The 17,922-nt window shown below is 38.7% G+C and overlaps 1 protein-coding gene and 1 long non-coding RNA gene across 21 annotated transcripts in view; one reads left to right on the top strand and one right to left on the bottom strand.

The window, feature by feature from the left end:
• The window catches only part of LOC111249414 (nose resistant to fluoxetine protein 6-like), a 39,944-nt gene extending 33,974 nt beyond the window's left edge, over positions 1-5,970 (top strand). The window contains exons 3-4 of the transcript XR_015325670.1: positions 4,100-4,181; positions 4,420-5,970. The gene's annotated coding sequence lies outside the window, so the exon portion shown is untranslated. The remainder of the gene's footprint in view (positions 1-4,099; positions 4,182-4,419) is intronic.
• LOC111249415 (uncharacterized) overlaps positions 1-10,330 on the bottom strand; it is a 39,056-nt gene extending 28,726 nt beyond the window's left edge. For 4 of the 20 annotated variants that reach the window (XR_015325685.1, XR_015325689.1, XR_015325687.1 and 1 more), the window contains exon 1: positions 10,091-10,328. This is a non-coding gene — a long non-coding RNA (uncharacterized LOC111249415). Of the gene's footprint in view, positions 1-10,090 lie in introns of all 20 variants that reach the window. The other 16 variants (XR_015325692.1, XR_015325695.1, XR_015325694.1 and 13 more) reach the window with 9 other exon arrangements.
• Positions 10,331-17,922: the final 7,592 nt, after the last annotated feature.

The following is a 17,922-nucleotide window of genomic DNA, read 5'->3' as shown; positions in this document are numbered from 1 at the left end:
CGATAACGAAAAAAATCGTTAGCGTTATTCAAGCCGGTAGATGTATGAGACTTGCTACCTAGCATTTTTACAGATAAGCCATAACCCCCAGAGCAGACATAACCACGTTATGATCTGAATGTCCAGTTTGGAATTCTTAATTTAGCCATGATAACCTGATTACATTGATTCACACAATTTTGATCGCTTAGGTAACTCAAAGTCATTTGTGTTTGTTTTTGTTGCCATGTTTGAAGCGTTTTTGTGTCTTACCAGAGTAATTGCACTTCTGAATGTATCACATGATTGGGTTCTGGGCCGCATACTGTGCCCTAGTTTAAGCCGTCGGTTACAGAAAGAACGCTTGTGTTGCCTTTGGTTTCGCACAGAATAACGCAAACGTCGGTGGTTAACCTACAACTCACCGACGACGATTGCCAAAGAGGCGTTTAATTTGGCCATGCTAGGGATAGCTGAACAATTTTAAAATAAGCAGGCCTCGAGCCGAGCTTTTTTTTTTGAGAGATTAACGACATTAGGCCTTTTATTTGTTACCTTTCCCACGGTAGTATGGGGCCCAAGGCAGCGTTTTGGGCTTGCACAAGTGTTTATTAAATATACGTCTCTCACTTACTTATATAGATATATATTGCTGCGTCATCTTTACATTTAAAACTAAACACTGCGTATTTCGGTTAGTAAATATCAGTTTGAGCTCGCCGCACATAGGAAAACTATTCATTTACTATGCTGTCCTTCAACACTTTTACAACTGTATTTTGGTTTAGTATGTAATGCCATATTCATTGATGCAAAATAAAAATTGAAAAAACACAACATTGCTGTTTCTATTCAATGTCATGTACATATATGTGGCCTATTAAAAAAGGCCTGACAATCGGGAGCGGTAATAAATCAAATCAAGCAATATCCATTTAGTGTAAGCGTGCATTGTCAATAGAAACCTTTAAACCCTGACGGTGTCTCAGGAACAGGGCCGGGACGCTTATCGATTCGGCCGTTCGCAATGTCGGCCGCAGGTTGATTCGCCTAACGTACATGGCTAATATCCCAACCCGGCCGACTCTGGCTACGTTTTTTTCCGGAAACAAAGTCAGTCCGTCGAAGGCCTGAGCTGACGGCAATCAGTTAACGATCAAAAAAAAAAAGCTATCTAACCATATTATAGAAATATACGAAGCGAAAAAATTGGCCAAGCCTTCGAAATCTTGGCCAGTTTCGGTGCTATACTATTCTAAAGATAAGCTTTCTTCCATTCGATTTAGAGCTGGGGGCCGCTTCGCCTTCCGCCATGGTCTACTTGTTAATCTTCTATTTGAGCTTATGTCATAACATTTGTCACTTGCTGGAATGGCTGTGTTCATCTTGAAGCATTCGGCTTATCATGGAAGAGCATCAGTAAAATATACGAACAGACAGCTAAAGCGGTACCTGTTTAAACGCCATCTTCCTTTTTCGAAATTAGAAACGTACGCATTTAGTCGCTGCGTCAAAGTATACTCCGACGTTGCATACAAATAGCCAACATACTTTATGTTGCAACATACGCCTTGCGTCTGCACGCGTCAGTATTACATATCTTGCTACGCAATTCAATATGCAATATGACTAGCAAGGGCCCAGTTGACAATATTGTCATACCAAAGTACCGTAGATCGTATCAAATGGAAACTAAAGGCACACAAATCCCATAAGAGTCATGTGCTTGTCTCGTGCCCGCCTTGTCCGAGTAAAAATCACGTATTACTATTTGTAATGTATTCGTATATATGTATTTGGAAAAAAAAGCTGAAACAATAAGTGTCGAATTTTTGCTACTTGTTTCTACATGGGAAAACTTATCGATTCTATTTGGACGTGTAGAAGGCAAGAGTCAATGGAAAATGGAACGAACCGATGGAGAATTCCGACCTCAACGCGTTCTGTTTTCAAACTGGCACCGTATTTAGTTTTAATTGCGCAAATTGGAGTTGACTGTGGCCCATCTCCTGTGTTCCATCCGTCTGAGAACTTGATGACCGCTGACGATTTGTCGGAGGCAACATTGGCACGAGCGCTGTCAACCAACAGCCTGGTTAGGGAGGCTCATCTCTGTCTTCTCTATGCCACCGCAAAGCCTCATTAGTTTCAATTTTGATACAACAAAATAACGCGCACGAGAGAGACTAACGACGATGTACGACTCTACATTGGACCCGAAATACTGGATTTCCATCGTATGGTTATACTTTCACTGTTGCAATTAACAATAAAAAGTAGATTTGGGTATAGACACTGTAAACAGCGGACTAAAAATTTGGTGCGTTTAATAACGGCAAAAATGGCCGATAATAAATGTGAAACGTCCGTATCTGGGGCCGTCGCCAAAAAGACCTTCCCGGCCACATATGGAATATAACTGACTTTCAACTGATATGAATACTCAATCTAACAGTATTTGTGAACTCCTCATTGTTTTGTGTTCCACTCACGATAACGTTGCTAGATACACTTAATCCACAATATATAATAGCTGCCTAGTAATTTACTGTTTTAGTAGCCGTTGGTAAATGAATTTTCGACAAGGAGGAATCATTTCGCCATGTATACCGATCGGCCGATACTGGGAAAACTAAAATTCGTTACGGAATCGTTTGACACCGTGTAGATGTGTTTACATCGGTTATTACCGATTCTACAGGGTAGCACCTAATCTAGAAAAATTTACACATGATCACAAAATAGTAGCGAAATTTTTTTGGTCGCAAAATGTAAAAGATATGAAGAAATTATATTCTCATCTTCGTATACCTGCATAGCTTTGTCCTTTCTGAAGATGAGTAGTCCTGGTACCCTCCGAGGCATTTATAAGTCGTCGTTTAAAAGAGGTAATTGACCATTAGCCAACTACTAGAAAAAGTATTCAATACATACGGCGTAGTGATACAGGCTATAATTCGGAGTATCTAAGATTCGCGTTACAAAGCCGCATTCACTAACGTAAGCTAGTTTTGATTGGAGATGTCTTTAGTCCATACGGTACTAGGTTTGTTCTTGGCAGTTTTTCAGAATTACTTCTTCTAAAGATCTTTCGATAACTGTCGTCGAATCCGGTAATCGGTTGTCTATTTTTGAAAAAAAAAATCTTCACTGAAGAATGCTCCGAAAATGCCGAGAACCATTTGAAGCTAAAGCCAGCAGCCAAAGGAGGGCGTACTATGCTCTAGGCAGTGCCCAAAGGGCTCCAGATTCAAAAGATATGAATTATTCTAGACAGAGAGTCGGCTTAGATACAAGTGCCTGCAGGTGCATTGCCTCTATAAATTTTGCAATGGATTCCTTTTTTGTTACATTTGCATGTGCTTCCATGGCTGCAGATGGGTCCTTTTCCATTTGTCTGGGCTTACCATTAGGTAAGTTCGTTACTTAGGTTACACGAGGAACGCCCTCGTTGACCTTCAACGTGGGTGTTTTTTTTTAATGCGGGACAACTAGACGATGCGCCCCTGAGGTCCTTTCAGATCTAGCACAGTCTGCCATGCCGGACCGAACTAATAAGTGCCCTCTGTCTAATCATTATCTTTATGACATATAACCTAACTGACTTATAACAATCATATGTAAGAATTTTGATTTGGGGTTGTGTCAAAATCACTAATGAGATTCGATTATCAAAAATGTTTACCATTAGCGAAACGTAACCAACCGCTCTAATAACTGTGAGTGTTTTTTTTTTTCTATGTTCACATGAATAAAATCAAGATCTAGAAGCGCAGGTCCTGCTCGCTTGCAGCAACAAGCTGCTAGTCCCTATTCAAAAATGGGTTAAATCCTACCGACTGTAAACAATGGACTGACGAACGGCACCAATACCATGTAAAAATTGCTATAAATGCTTTTCCCTGAAGAGTAATGCTTGCGACACCGATTTGCTAAATAAAAAAAAAAAAAAAAAAACTATATGCTAGTTATCGAGAGTCGACTAGGTACACTTCGACAGATAGGGACAGGACAGTAAAAATAGTATACAATTTCATCAATACGACTCCCAAACAAACGATTATACATATATAAGAATTTGCTAAGCTAGATCTTATGTGGTGGCGACCATCTTTTTTAGGGACTACCCGATCGGCTGTTTTGATTGCGGTCGCCGACGCAACAAACGTCATGCATCGTGTGAAGCAATGTAAAGCTGCAAGGTAATGATCTGCAGAGTAAAAAACTAATTCATAGCTTTGTCGTCGCGTGAGTAGAATTAATCACCGCCAATGATATTTTTAATCAGCTGACAATGTCCTATACAATTTTCCTTTAGGGTAAACAACGCTTGATGAATAGTCTAATGTGATACCTTTGCTACAAACCTACATACTTATTTGACTTTTACAAAACGTACAAATAATGATTTTTGGCCTGTCTCAAAAAAACGACCGATAGGCCCCGTGATGGCACAACGGCAACGTGTTCGGTACTTATTAGAGCTAAGAACAAAGAAGGCTTACGTTTGAGACCGCGTTTAAGTCGGAAGCGGAGCTCAAGTTGAACTTTAGCACCGGATGTAAAAGTTCAGACATTTGTTCAACATTGACGGCCGCGAAACCCGAAGGGCCCCTGACGAAAATCTATGGCTTGCTGCAGTTCGAGCAGCCGAGATTGTCGAACACTTAAGAATGCTCTCGATATGCCTACTGCAATGAAGGGGCAAAAATTGGCCCAAAACATATAAGTACAACAATTTTTATGAGCCGTAGGAATCGACTATGAAATTATTATTCAGGAAACAAGACTTCATGCAAGATCGTTATGATTCAAGATCCTAGCGTTAGATTCTATATTCTACTTATCATCCATGAGTAAACCTATGCTCATTAGTCTGCTATTGGATATTAAGGTGATTTTCTCTTATGCTCTTCTATGTCTAGCTGGAGATATACGAATCATATGTTATCCTCTAATTATATCGGTTGCGGAATGAAAATTGTTTCGTGACAGAACGCAGCCTTCGTTTGCCTATGCTAGCTAATAAAAACTGTTTGTTTAGAAGAAATGTACATAATGAACCTGCGTAGATTCGTTCGAACTAGCACACACCTACCCACAAACAGTAGCAACGTAGGATTCGTGGCCGAGACCCATTAGACAGACGTTACGTGGCGTGCTAAAATTTAGATACAGCTCACATTTCTACTTAATCTCCTTGTAACATTGTGACATTATGAAAGTTTAAATAATTAGCTAAACAATAGCTTTCACAATAGTCCTTTACGTATATAATATAAGCGTGTTATTATAATGGAGCATCGGGTTGTAAAAATGTTTCTAATAGTCAAACGACCCTATTTAGCTAACTCGTAAATGTTAGCTTTGCGGCATTAGAAAACAAGGCTATAATATCGGTCCATTGTTGTTTGACCGTTATCAAAATTGTAAACTGAAGTTAGCAGACATGAAAAGGCTTTCTGTACACTTACCGCTCGCCGCTTGTGCACCATTAACTAGAATGAGAGGATCAGCAAATATATATATATATATATATCTATCTCTTAGATTTAATAGAGGGCTTTTAGTTGGCTCTCTGTGTTGAAATGTTTGGCAAATTGTTGAGAAGTCGCTCAATCACTTTATCTTTTGTCAAGATCCTGCATCGGTAAGTGCTCAGGGCGAACTAGCAACTTGATCTTGACCAACGTTTAACGTTGGTCTTCTGAATAGTTACCCCTACGGGAAAGTCATCTTAACAGGTAATTTATGATTCTGGCAGACAAAAAAAATCTTAACACAGCATGGCTAGCGCAAAGGCAAGTGACAAGATCGAGGCATCCATTATTATATCTGTCCTGGATTTGATAGATTTCCACAGGGAACAAGCGAAGTTCGGCACGTGCACAAGTTTCTATACGAAACAATACAGTAACTGTCCCATCAGAATGGAAAATAATGTATCGTAGTCTTACCAATAGCTTGCAGACAAATTCATCTTTATACCTAGCATGCTTAATATAAATAAATATAGATTTAAAGGCATAATTAGCCTAAAATTTTATGTTGCTTGCAGAGTTGTAATCCAATGTTTCGGAGTCAGAAAGGATCAGTGCAAATGCAGGATGTCCATAAACAATCAAAAATCTTTTTTTTTTTTTTGCAGAATTTACGGTAAGTGTCGGCTATGAAAAAAACGAATATGTCTGATATTCTTCAAATATTTCCAGTTAAAGCATATTTTAGTAGAGTTAGTTTTTTTACTAGTAAATTAGTAAAGCTTCTATATTTTATTGAATAGGTCACTTGTACTATCGTAAAGAAAATTTGTTCTGGGTGGCAAGCTGGGACGCAGCTAGTCTCAAAATCTGTTTTATCTATTAACTTAACTAAAGTTTATGAGCTTAAAATTCAGTTCACTGAAATTTCGGAAGTTCTTTAGTACAGTGTAAGTGGTTTATAATTAAAACTTCTATTTTGACTTCAATTGCTACTGAAGAAACTTGAGACACAGTTAAATTTCAAGGTATACGATGTTATAACTCGAAGTGCCACCTATATTTTTGATGACCTCAAGTTTCTGAACGTGACAGATTTACTATTTACGGAATAGTTTTTTGAGGCGAACATACTTGCCCAGCACTGTCTAAAAGGACTTGCGAAAAATCTATTTTTTTAATTTTTTATAAATTCTAAGGCCTGGCCCGCAATTCGCTGCATTCAGAAGAACAAGAACACAGCGCAAAAAATATGGCATAAGCACGCATTTAGAAAATGTACATTGTTTGCATTTGCATATCACAGTATATGTTTCATTTTCTATGCATTTTAAGTGTATTTTTTGTACTACAGATTCAAATTTTCGAAATTGTTTCATACAAGTATATACGTGTTCCAGTATTAACGATTATTTCACCCAAAGAAAAGTAAGCGCTAAGCAGCAGCGCTTGCTTTACGGGTTTATTCATAGAATGTTACCTGTGTCCAAAGAATGACGATAAATCTCTATTACGTGCAAAAGTTTTTTCTTTTGGCATAAGAAAAATTATCCTATTTGATATACAGTCCCTTCGACATACATATACTGAGCTATTCCACTGCAACGACGAGCTGATAATCGCCCTCTAATCTCTAAGATATCAAAATAAATGGGCCTATCGAGATTTGCTTCGAGTGATTCCACGAATCGCAACAGCGAACGACGCTCTGTCGAGTCTTCGTCGCAGGATAGAAAGCCTTTGGGCGTGTGGACCCGGGGAACCGGACCGAGGCCTCAAGTTGTCCTGAAAGGAGGCACCAATAAACGTGGGAAAAGTTACGGTAAAAAGAGCCCACAAAGCTCTGAGAAAGATTCTGAAACAAGTAGCTCGAGAAGAACAGGTGCAGTTGTTGCTGGAGTTGCGTCTGGCGATGCAGGCGCAACTGAAAATGGTAAACAAGGTCTGACCGCTGTCGGTGACATTATCAGAAATATTTTAAGACCTGCCGAAGATCATAAAGGTGAGGAAGACGCAGGCGGAAGTGCTGGCGCAGGGAGTTCAGAAGAAGCTGAATGGTGCAAGGAGATGTCAAGAAAAGCAATCGATAACTTATTCAAAGCTCGTAGACAACACGAGGAGTTTTTAGCGCTACAAGAGGCAGCTATAAAAAAAGGTGACATTTGTAGAGATATGTTACGATTAGTGTCTGTTAATCAAGGTACATCGATCGTTAAGGCGATTGAGCTCAAAAAAAAAGAACGAGAGGAAATGACCGACATAGCGTTTATCTAGAACCGTAGACTAAAACCAAAACGGAAGCGAATGCGAACCGAAAAAGATATCTACGCCTCATAACATCACGGCATCACGTGACAAAACAAACATCGTAATGAACAGCGTAATATAAAGAAGACATTTTCATGAACGTCATTTTTTGCCCAATGTGATCCTGTTGGGCTCTATGAGGAAACTAGGATTCTAGAAAAAAAGGTTGTATGATTAGTAAAAGCTAACATTAAGATATGAACGTCTGCCCGAAGGATCATCTGGTAGTGAGAACAGGACTAAGTATGGTTACCCGAATGCAAAACGTACGGCTATTATAGGTTTATTAAACGTAGAAGGGGCTAGGATTGATGCTATTCATTTTTGAAGCGTCTTTAGACTAACCTGTTGAAGTAGAAACTGTTGAAGCAGTTACTTCGTAAAGCAGGAAATGTAGCCGAAAGTTAACAGTGCTGCGTAATAAATTTACGAACATTATTTTTTTCGACACTGCAAACCTAGCGAATATATAAGCTATTAGAGCTAAAAACAATGCGAACTCTGTCTCTTCTCCAAAAAATTCGACAGCGTCGTAAGAGAAGGCTCAATATGAGCAATCCGAAGTGGCAGAAAAAATGTATCGCCTTCTTATAGCTTCCATTTTTTTGTCGAGATCAAAATGCGAAATGCAAGATACAGCCATATACTGTTGAAGTCATCGTAGTACAGTTGAAGCGATGCCATAGGTTGCCAACAAACCGGACGTAACGTTGAGAACGTTTACGGCTGGCAAATGCATGCGGCACCTATTCCCATTTCTATCTTCAGAGAATAGCCAAAACAACACAGCTTCCCCGACAAGTCTTCTGTATAGCATTTTCTTCTGCTCTGCTCAATACTTAGCGAGAGCACTTTCTTACTTCTGATTAAATACGCAGATTTGGCAACACTAGTCCATATATATAACTCAAATTCCTTAACAGTGTTATTAAATTCACAAATCGAGGTGCAATATAATTATTTTTCTTACGTGACTCATAGAGCAACTTGATTTGACTACTTTCGCTCATTGCGTTCCATATAACAGTGAGCATTTTTTCTGCAGGTTAATTTGTGCCCAGAGATTTTCTATGACGTCTGTAACGTTACAGTGCTAGATCATCAACCCATATCTATTTACTTTTTTCCTTCTCCATTATCAATGTGAACTAAAGCTCATTTATATTGTTAGATAGATCACCCGCGTCACAAATAACAGGAGTTACTTATTATTTTGCGAGAGACCTATTTATAGAGCACGAACACTCCGTTATAAAAATTTAATGGTATTCTATTTACCAAAATGGTAAAATGAGAGACACTAAATAATCGTATATATTGGATAGCTTTTCTACCCTTACAAAACCGATGTGCGAGCATATGGCATCGGCTATTCGTTATGTGACGTATTATGATGTTGAATAAGGTATAATCATAAGCACCCTATAAAAGTCGAACGTTCACAAATTGTCATTCCATCTTAAGCAGCAATGAATCTTGTAATCTCTATTATGACCACATCATTTAAAATAAGGTTCACCAGCCTCTGAGGCTTCATACTTTGGCTTCATAGTTCCCTAGTAACTTCCCTATTCATTCTCTCGCGCCATAACTATAAATGATAATTAACCGAACTAAAGTGAAATTAATTTAAACATTGCTTCAATATGCAAGATATTTTAGTTGCTAGGACATTTTTCCACTGATTTAAGTCCCTTTTCAGGCTGATCGAAAACATATTGCCGAAAACTAGAGTTCCCATCTATCATGCCTATCGTGTTAAGTAACCTGAAGTGAGCTCGGTAACCGGCACAGAAAGCGTCTTTACTGTGCAGCAAGATAATTTTCTATATAATCGCTACTACGTTCTGCAGAGTAGGCTCTACTGGCAATCAGATATTCGTCTGAAATTGTGGGACTCGTACCCATTGAGCCCTGACCCCGTATACTTGGGCGTTGGTTTATATAGATTCACATATGATTTCAAATCAAAGCTTGCAGTGATGATTAGTGAATCTGCGTGAAACTTTGCCGATATAAACCCGTACAATGTACTATTAGGACAATTTACGCAATTTTTATGAGCAAAAAATCCAGATAGATCGATAGGCAGTCGATTAGGCTATCTGCTGAAACTCTACAGAGCGGCCCCTGAACATACTGAATAGTAGAACTAAGCAAAATGAGGACATTTGCTCCATTGAGAAAGAGATCCGCAGTGACGTACAGGGAGATGGTGACGCCGTCCGTTCAGACGCGACACGATACGTAAGTCACAACAGTCACCGTCGAACTGTGTAAGTAATTTTTTATCCAGCGAATTCGAAAGTCAAATGAATCTGTACCTGACCAATGACCTGTTGATTGGTTATTGTATGTAGAATCTTAACTGATCATCAATTTTGAGCAACGGCGACCGGGGTAGTAGTAAAGTCGATAGCTGTGAACCGTAACAATTTGCTGCCTTCAGAGTTGACTCGTACTTAATTGAGCGCTGCTGTTTCATATTTTCTGCACGGTGCTGCGTTACCTCTACATTACTTCGAATAGTTGGCTTTAGCCACCATTGAACATACTGTGTGTCCACGACCAGTTTCGAACTTAATCGCTGTTCCTATATTTAGTCAGCAAATGTGTTCTTGAGTGTTTATAAGTTTCGATTTGCATGCGGGATGAAACGCTACCTACGCCAACAGCTATAACCAATGCTCGCGGGAAATTGCGACCATGATGATAAATTTGTGATAATATATATCCTATTGCATCACGTTTACCTAACTACAGCTAGGAAATTGATAATTATTTCGCACTGTGCTTGGTAGGGGATCGTGAAGTTGAAAAAGCGAAATTAAATTAACACGACCGCGTCGACCAACCACGCCACCATTCAAGAAAATTATGCCGGTTATTTACTAAAGATTCTTTTATTCTGCTGTCCCTTATTAATATCAGTATCAATTATAGTCGCTTATGTTTTTGAAACGTATGGCCTGATAAAATTAAAATGGAATAACATAGGCCACTTATGCTTTTGTGCGGTACTTTGTATAAATAAAGAATCTTTTCTACTTTTGTGCAAATAGCTTAGTGATTCAATAAGGTTCAACGAAGCAAAATACTTGCCTTTCCCATATATGTGTGCTAGGAGCCAGCCTTCAAAACTGAGCTTAAGATCTCCCCTAGCACCTCAAAGTAAAAATTTTTGATTCAGGCACACCTTTACATTGTGTAGTATATGTCGTTGACGAAGCAGCTTTTCCAAAGAGAAAATGTTCAAAAGAACGGAGACAAAATGCTTAACTTCAAAATTTGTAATTAAGTTACGCTCGGTCGATAGAGGTGCTAACTTTCATCTTGACTTGAGATCTTGTTGTTTGTCGTAAAGATGTTCCAAAAATCATCTCTGAAGAACCTAGCGATCAGGGTTATCTTCGACAAATACAGCTACTTAAGTCTGTTTCTCTGTTTCAATTAAATTTAGCTGTTTATTAAACAAGATACATTTTTGCCGGCATCCTTTACACTTATCTACCTACATTGAAGTCAAATTTCAACTATCAAGTCACATATTATTCAAGCGTTGATAATAAATGTCGGCGATTTTATCTTCTTTCGCAGAAATGAAGTCTCGAAGTTGTAATTAACCTGGGTGTCTTTACGGTCAATAATTGGCATCGCCTTGACCAAATTATATTACCTAAACAGTGCATTTATTTATGCATTGTGACTAATTATGTTTCACCAGAATATCTAATCACATAGTATGGTTTGACTTTTCATATTATGAAAACAAAATATTCGCCAATTGCTTGAGCCCTGTATCGTTTTATTGCGATGGTGAGCAGTTCATCGATGTAATGGATCACCGTTTACCAAAAGGTACCCGTTCTTAGAAATTCGCAACATTATATGGTTCGATTCTCCAGCACTTCCGATGCTGTTAACATTTGCTTCCTAGTTTACACCGTCTCATGTGTTCTTAACGTTAGTGGGTAAGCACATTGCCACTACACCATCACGGGAAAGTAAACGTCGTAAGCTCACATCTATAATATGCCGGCATATGCTGAAATCAGAAGTTACCGCAGATAATATACCTTAACACCTAGCAATCATTCAATATTGATTTTTCATTCGATTGGATGTGGGGCGGAACATAATGCATTCCGTGGCAAATCAGTATGACCAAATTGGATCGTTCCAAGTTTCACGCCCGGTTCTTCTGTCATGACTGCGGTTTTGATTTTCAGTAAAATAAACCGCAGCCAGAAGATTATACAGCTTGAGAACATCATTTGTTCCTAAAATTTATTGAAACTTGTCTTTGGAAAAGTAGGTAATAAGCTGTTTGTGCTCTAACACAATTCTTTAATCAATACTCCTAAGATCTTTCAGCTTGTTTCCAACCTAGGGGCGCTAATATCATCGGTGTTAAGATGGTGTTTAGACTAAGTTTGTGCGAAAAGTAGCTATTTTTTGCCATTTTACTTTTATAGATATTACGTTGCCACACAAAGAGCGGCAGATACGAGCATATCACAGTTATAATTTCATAGAAACGGTATGCCTTAAGAGTCGTTCTTGCTTTTTGTTAGGGACAATGAGTTAACTGAAACTCTTTCAAACCAAAAACAGCCGCCGAATTTCGAATTCAAACACCAAATGGAGCCATTCTTTTAATCGCCATTAAAAATCGGAAGGTTAGAAAATACGATGAACGAGTTTTCCACTCTTGGCTCTTTTGACTTTTGGCTAACTTATATACGGCGGTGCTGATCACTAAGATGTCGATGGAACTGGCATTTCTTAGAACTACTATTTCATCAGTTGGATACGCTAGTGTGCAGCAAAAATTGAAATTAGTTTGTGCGAATTTTATTTGCTTTAAGCTATGAGATTCGTTCACCATTTCTAACATTGATCACAGTTTGTAAGTTTGAACTTAATCGAACCGAAGATAAAGCACGGATCTGCCTCTATAACTGTAGACGCGAGAAACATCGATAGACTAGTCTAGTATAAAGAAGTTTCTAATATAAAGAGAAGCGTGCTCAGTGTCCTAACTGTATAGCTGTCGGGATATAACGTAATTAGTACTGATTTTAGATCACTGTGTAGCCATGCAGCGGTCTTGTCTGAGCAGCTTTGTAAAGGGCTAGCGGATCACAATCGTTTGTCGAATGGTCTTCTGCCCCGTGTTTTTCAATGAAAACGAATTCATTGTTAATAGGGGATTTCTCTAGTTCGGTAGGACTCCCACTTACTAAACCCAAATTTCGTATTTTTAGATCTAGGCTTGAAACTGGTAGTACTTCAGAAAAAAAGGTACAACTTTTCTATCAATGTAACTTCTTCTACTGTTGTATCATATATGAAGGGGCAACGATAGCACTTCATCTTCAGTTTCGCACATCATCTGGATCACGAGCATTCACTCAACTATATGCCATTCTGTCCTCGCCTATTAAAGCAAATCTTGCCTCGGAGCACCAATTTTGTTCCACCGCTGCTGCAGACAATTCTCAAAATTTTTGCGATTTGTTGGATTAAATTCGTCTTTACCATTGTAGACATTTGCATCCATCAACTGCACATAAACAATCATCATCCGTAGCGCGAACTTGTAAAAAGAACTCTATCATTACTGGCATTAATTGTAATATTTGCACAGTAGTTCGGAAAAGCTTGCTCTTTCAAAAAACTGAGACACCTTTTCTTTGGAGTGAGAAAGCCCACGTACCCGGAATATTGTTCCCTGTACTAAGACAAAAAAAAGTACCGTTCATTCTGAAAAGGATATATATCGGAAATACAAAGCGATATAAGAAGGTAAACAAAATCTATTTTAGTCTGAGTCAACCTTTTCAAAGGACAGACATTTATATCTAGCGCAGACAAATTGTAAGGCTTATTTGATCATTTCTTTCGATTTTACTACCAATACTTGAAGACCCAAATTTCTATAGAGCTATCTTCAATCGTAGCTTTCAGCATTTGTTTCTGGTGTTTTTCGAAAATCTTGCTTGATCAACAGAAGTTGCTCCTTTGCTTATGACAGGCCCAAAGCGGTCATTCTTTAGGCTGGATATTAATGTCCATTTTCGACCCAATTCGGCCGCTGCAATAAAGTGTTCTTGTTGAAACTTCTTGCAAAAACACGAGAGCGAAATGGCTGCAAACCTAATTTTTTTTTTATCCAGACAACTGATGAATGGCTGCATAATACTTGCCTTGACGATGCGCCAAGCGTTACGTTTTGAAGAAAGTCAAAACAAATTCAATAGCGTTCTTAGCGTGTGAGCAGGCCAAACAACAATTAACCCAATAATGTTAATTAGTACAACTATCTAACCTATCATTATCGATGTGAGCTGTGAAAGGAAGCGATGTCGAGCGCCGCGGAAAACAATTGTTCTATTACGAAGTAGCACCGTAGATTGAATACAAATCATTCGAAGTCCTAGGTTGCAAGGTTCTCGATAGAGGAGAGCCGACTCGAAAAGTTCGAATTTAGACTCGGCCTTTACGAGTGTATGACGGAGATGCTGACTTGTTACAGCTCTGCTGCGACAACGGTTTTACGCGTATGCTACGTAAAGTCTACGGCGATCCTGCTGTATGATTCTTATCATGGCATTTAAGGCTCTACAGAAAGTAACTGATGTGTTTTTTACGCCTACCCTGTATTCGTCACAGACTTTGCCCGATCAACCCACATACTACGAACCTAGAAATTAACAAAGTTGTAAACTATAACTGTATTTTGTTTTGCTCCGGATTAGTAGGACGTGCCCACAAAGGGCTCGAGTTTATAGCAAATGGCCGTTTAACATTGTTATTATTATTACCAACAGAACTTTAATACAACATTAGAAAATGACCGTCATTATATTAAACTATACAATAAATAGCTGTTTAAACTTTTATCGCGCATACATCAGAGAAAACTTTTGTAAAATCGGCCTCGCTCCTTTATGTATAAATATTTTGTTACGATCCGTCTAAATAAAAGTAAATTGACTCTTTTCAAGTGACCATTACTTGTATTTTTTTGGAAGGATTGCTTGTATCATCAAAACACTTAACTATATTACTGCTTTCAAAACAGAAACAGAATCACATGTAAAAGTTCCTTTTTTCGGTCATATCGGTCACATAGTATATAGTTTTGATTAGACTCGAACCAACGACTCCCGGAGCTTCAGAATCAACTACGCCTATCTTCTCTGTATCCGGATACAGAGTACAGAGTAACTCATTAATTTATACTCCCATACAGAGCATTTTAAACAAAACACGTAGAGGGATAATGTATACCACGCGTTATCATAACAACTACAAAGGGCCAAGTCTGCGATCATTCCTAGCTTAAATGTCACCCTAAGCAAGAAAGATTTCTTGTGGGGCAGAACCTTAACGCAAGACCGAAGACGAAATTTCAAGTATTTGCGTGCAAGATAGCTGAGAGTGGAATAAAAAGGCAAAACATGTGTCGTCCCGAATGTTCATTGGCATGGCAGTAACCGACTGACCTTGTAAACCGCCAGAAGCGTTTACGTAGAAACCAATCATTTTAGCTGGTCTCGCTTTAGATTCCAGGGCAACAGCAGATTACTCTAGGCTTTCTAGATTTTTACAACGTTTGGTAGTCGGCATGGATAGAAATCCGAATGAAAGTTGATTTTGTAGCAGACATTAAAACTATTGATTCTGTCATCCTTTGCCTGAGCATTTATATGGTACAGATGAGTCTTGTTATTCGACGATGCTCGTCATGTAGTACCAAAAGTGTGTTGAGCTTGTATAATTAGATTAAATTAGCTTACCGAGCATTTGCCCGAGTCAGTCAGTTCGAATTAATGAAACTCGTTCCGAATGATTTTTGTAATCTCAGGGAATGAGCAGGCTATATGAGCAAGTACCGGACTAAACGGGTCGTATAGGTAAACGCTGACTAAAATAAGTACCATCAAACTTTGAACATGTTTAAAGTTACACACTCGGTTCAACTGGAACTACTAGACTTTTTCGTGAGTTAGCTATGTACTTTTTCATATTTTATCGAACGAATTTGTCTTATCAGTAGAAAATGAACTATTTTCAAAATACAATCCAGCCCACTGCGTCATGTTACACAGGGAGGAAAGAATAAAAATTAGTCTAAAGTTGGATAAGACTTAAGTTGACATTTTGGAAAAGATGACTTAGGAAATGTACATTACCGGTTGATACGGGTGCCTTTTTTTAGTTATAGTCGTGCTTCCCTAAACCTATCTTCGCTACTTTTAGGCATTTTGTCTCGCCGCGCTGCAACCCTATTTTCTCTTGTTGTGTAAATTTATCAAATAAATTAAGATGACGCAGAATCAGCAGTGAAATCGATAAATGTATTTCATATGGAAAACCACTATTATGGATTATGCATCATCGCAGATCGTTCGTTGATCAGAATTACGAACGACCACGCTAGTTGCACAAGTATCAAGGTGATTAAATTGGTTCTGGGAAACGGTGTGCAGCCTGTCACAGTTCCTTCTCATCCCTCAAACATGCCTATATTTTAACTGTTCGAAAGTCGGCTTTTTAATGTCAAAATTTTTCGAGAACTTAGTAAACGAAGAACTAAATAAAGCGTTATTTTCGTTGGCCGAGACCCCGGCACTTTCTGGCAAGACAAGCATTTTTTTCTTCTAGCTTTGTCGAATGGCCAAGTTATTTGCATGAACTTGTATACAACAAAATGTTTATTGTTCATGCAGATTACTGCTGTATTCGCCGATCTAGCTATTCTCCGTGAGAACCTCATACGATTGTATAAAACCGCAAAATCGAAAAGCAGACTTCAGAAGTGAAGCTTCACGGTGACTTTTACGTGCAAATTATATAAATAGCGGACCTTATTTCAGCGACTCATATAGTGAATTTCGAGGAATTAATGAATCTTTGTAAGCCCCCGTTAAAATATAAGATAGAAAAACTCTTGGGAGAATATAGTACCGTAGTACACACACACTGGCAAAAACAATTAAACAACGATACTTCTTTTTCTCCCATCGAAACAGTTGCCTACAACTACCGCGTTAGCTAAACTGTAAAAAAACTAAATTAAAGACAAAAGCACATTTCAAATTCATCTAATCGATCGAACCGTCTGCGAGTAGATGGCCGGTCTAACGACCCTAAATATGCGTATGCAATGATCATAAACGTTAGTTATGTTGATGATAGGATCTATACCTGCTTATTCGATTTGCAACGACTCCGGCTCTTAGTAGTTTTACAGAGTTGTTACCACTGTTATTCGACTCGTTTGTGTCTGTCGTAGCACACACAGATCACCGTTGACAATGATCATCTGGTGATTTCTTAGAACAGGCAGATGCTATTCCATTAGTAGGTCCAAGAGAGAACGAACGATGAGGTAGCCGTGGGGTCTAGACACGATAATGAGTAGGTGAAAAGCAAAATCGACAGTAAAATACCTATCAGAACATGAATCAGTACACTGTGCTGTCGTTGAGACCAGTATCGTTCTTCAGATGAGGCCCAACAATCGAAGTGTATAGAATGAAGCCTTTTGTTATACATACTGTAAGAATGAGGCAAAGCCCTAATCTTGTTCGATTCTACATTATGCATTAGACAATCGGCTACTCCATTGTGCTTAAAGCATGCGCAAATTTTCCGGAGACGGAACGCGCCGTATAATTATATAAACGTCAGCATATATTTTTTTCTGTCGGCGACGTCATTAGCATTTCAAGGACTGACAATGAACAGAAGGTAGAGATCTTGGTTCCTCTATCAGCCGAACTCCCACCGTAATTTTGATTGTTAAAATGTAGGCTTATAAAAGCTATCCTCTAATAGGCATTATCTGAAACGTAGACCTTGGTCAAAGTAAGACTATACCGATTTGATTAAACGTTGCCGAATTTGCTGCACGACCACTAAGTATAGTATTCTCCCCCATATCATTTAGATTGGCGATCCCTATAACGTCCGTAAATTAAACAACAACTCTCGATGCCATAGCTTACAACAGACAAATAAGGTAAATACTCTTACCACCTTGACAGTCACTGTTACCTTTCAAAATGATACACAACAATGTGAACATCAAGGCGGGGACGAGCACATAGAGCCTTATATCGGTAACGTGGTAAGCGATCTTCCG

The sequence above is a fragment of the Varroa destructor genome, unplaced genomic scaffold, assembly GCF_002443255.2.
Source record: "Varroa destructor unplaced genomic scaffold, Vdes_3.0 BEIS01000004.1, whole genome shotgun sequence".
Lineage (NCBI taxonomy): Eukaryota > Metazoa > Arthropoda > Arachnida > Mesostigmata > Varroidae > Varroa > Varroa destructor.
Note: the sequence above shows the minus strand (reverse complement) of the source record. Positions and strands in the feature narration are given on the sequence as shown.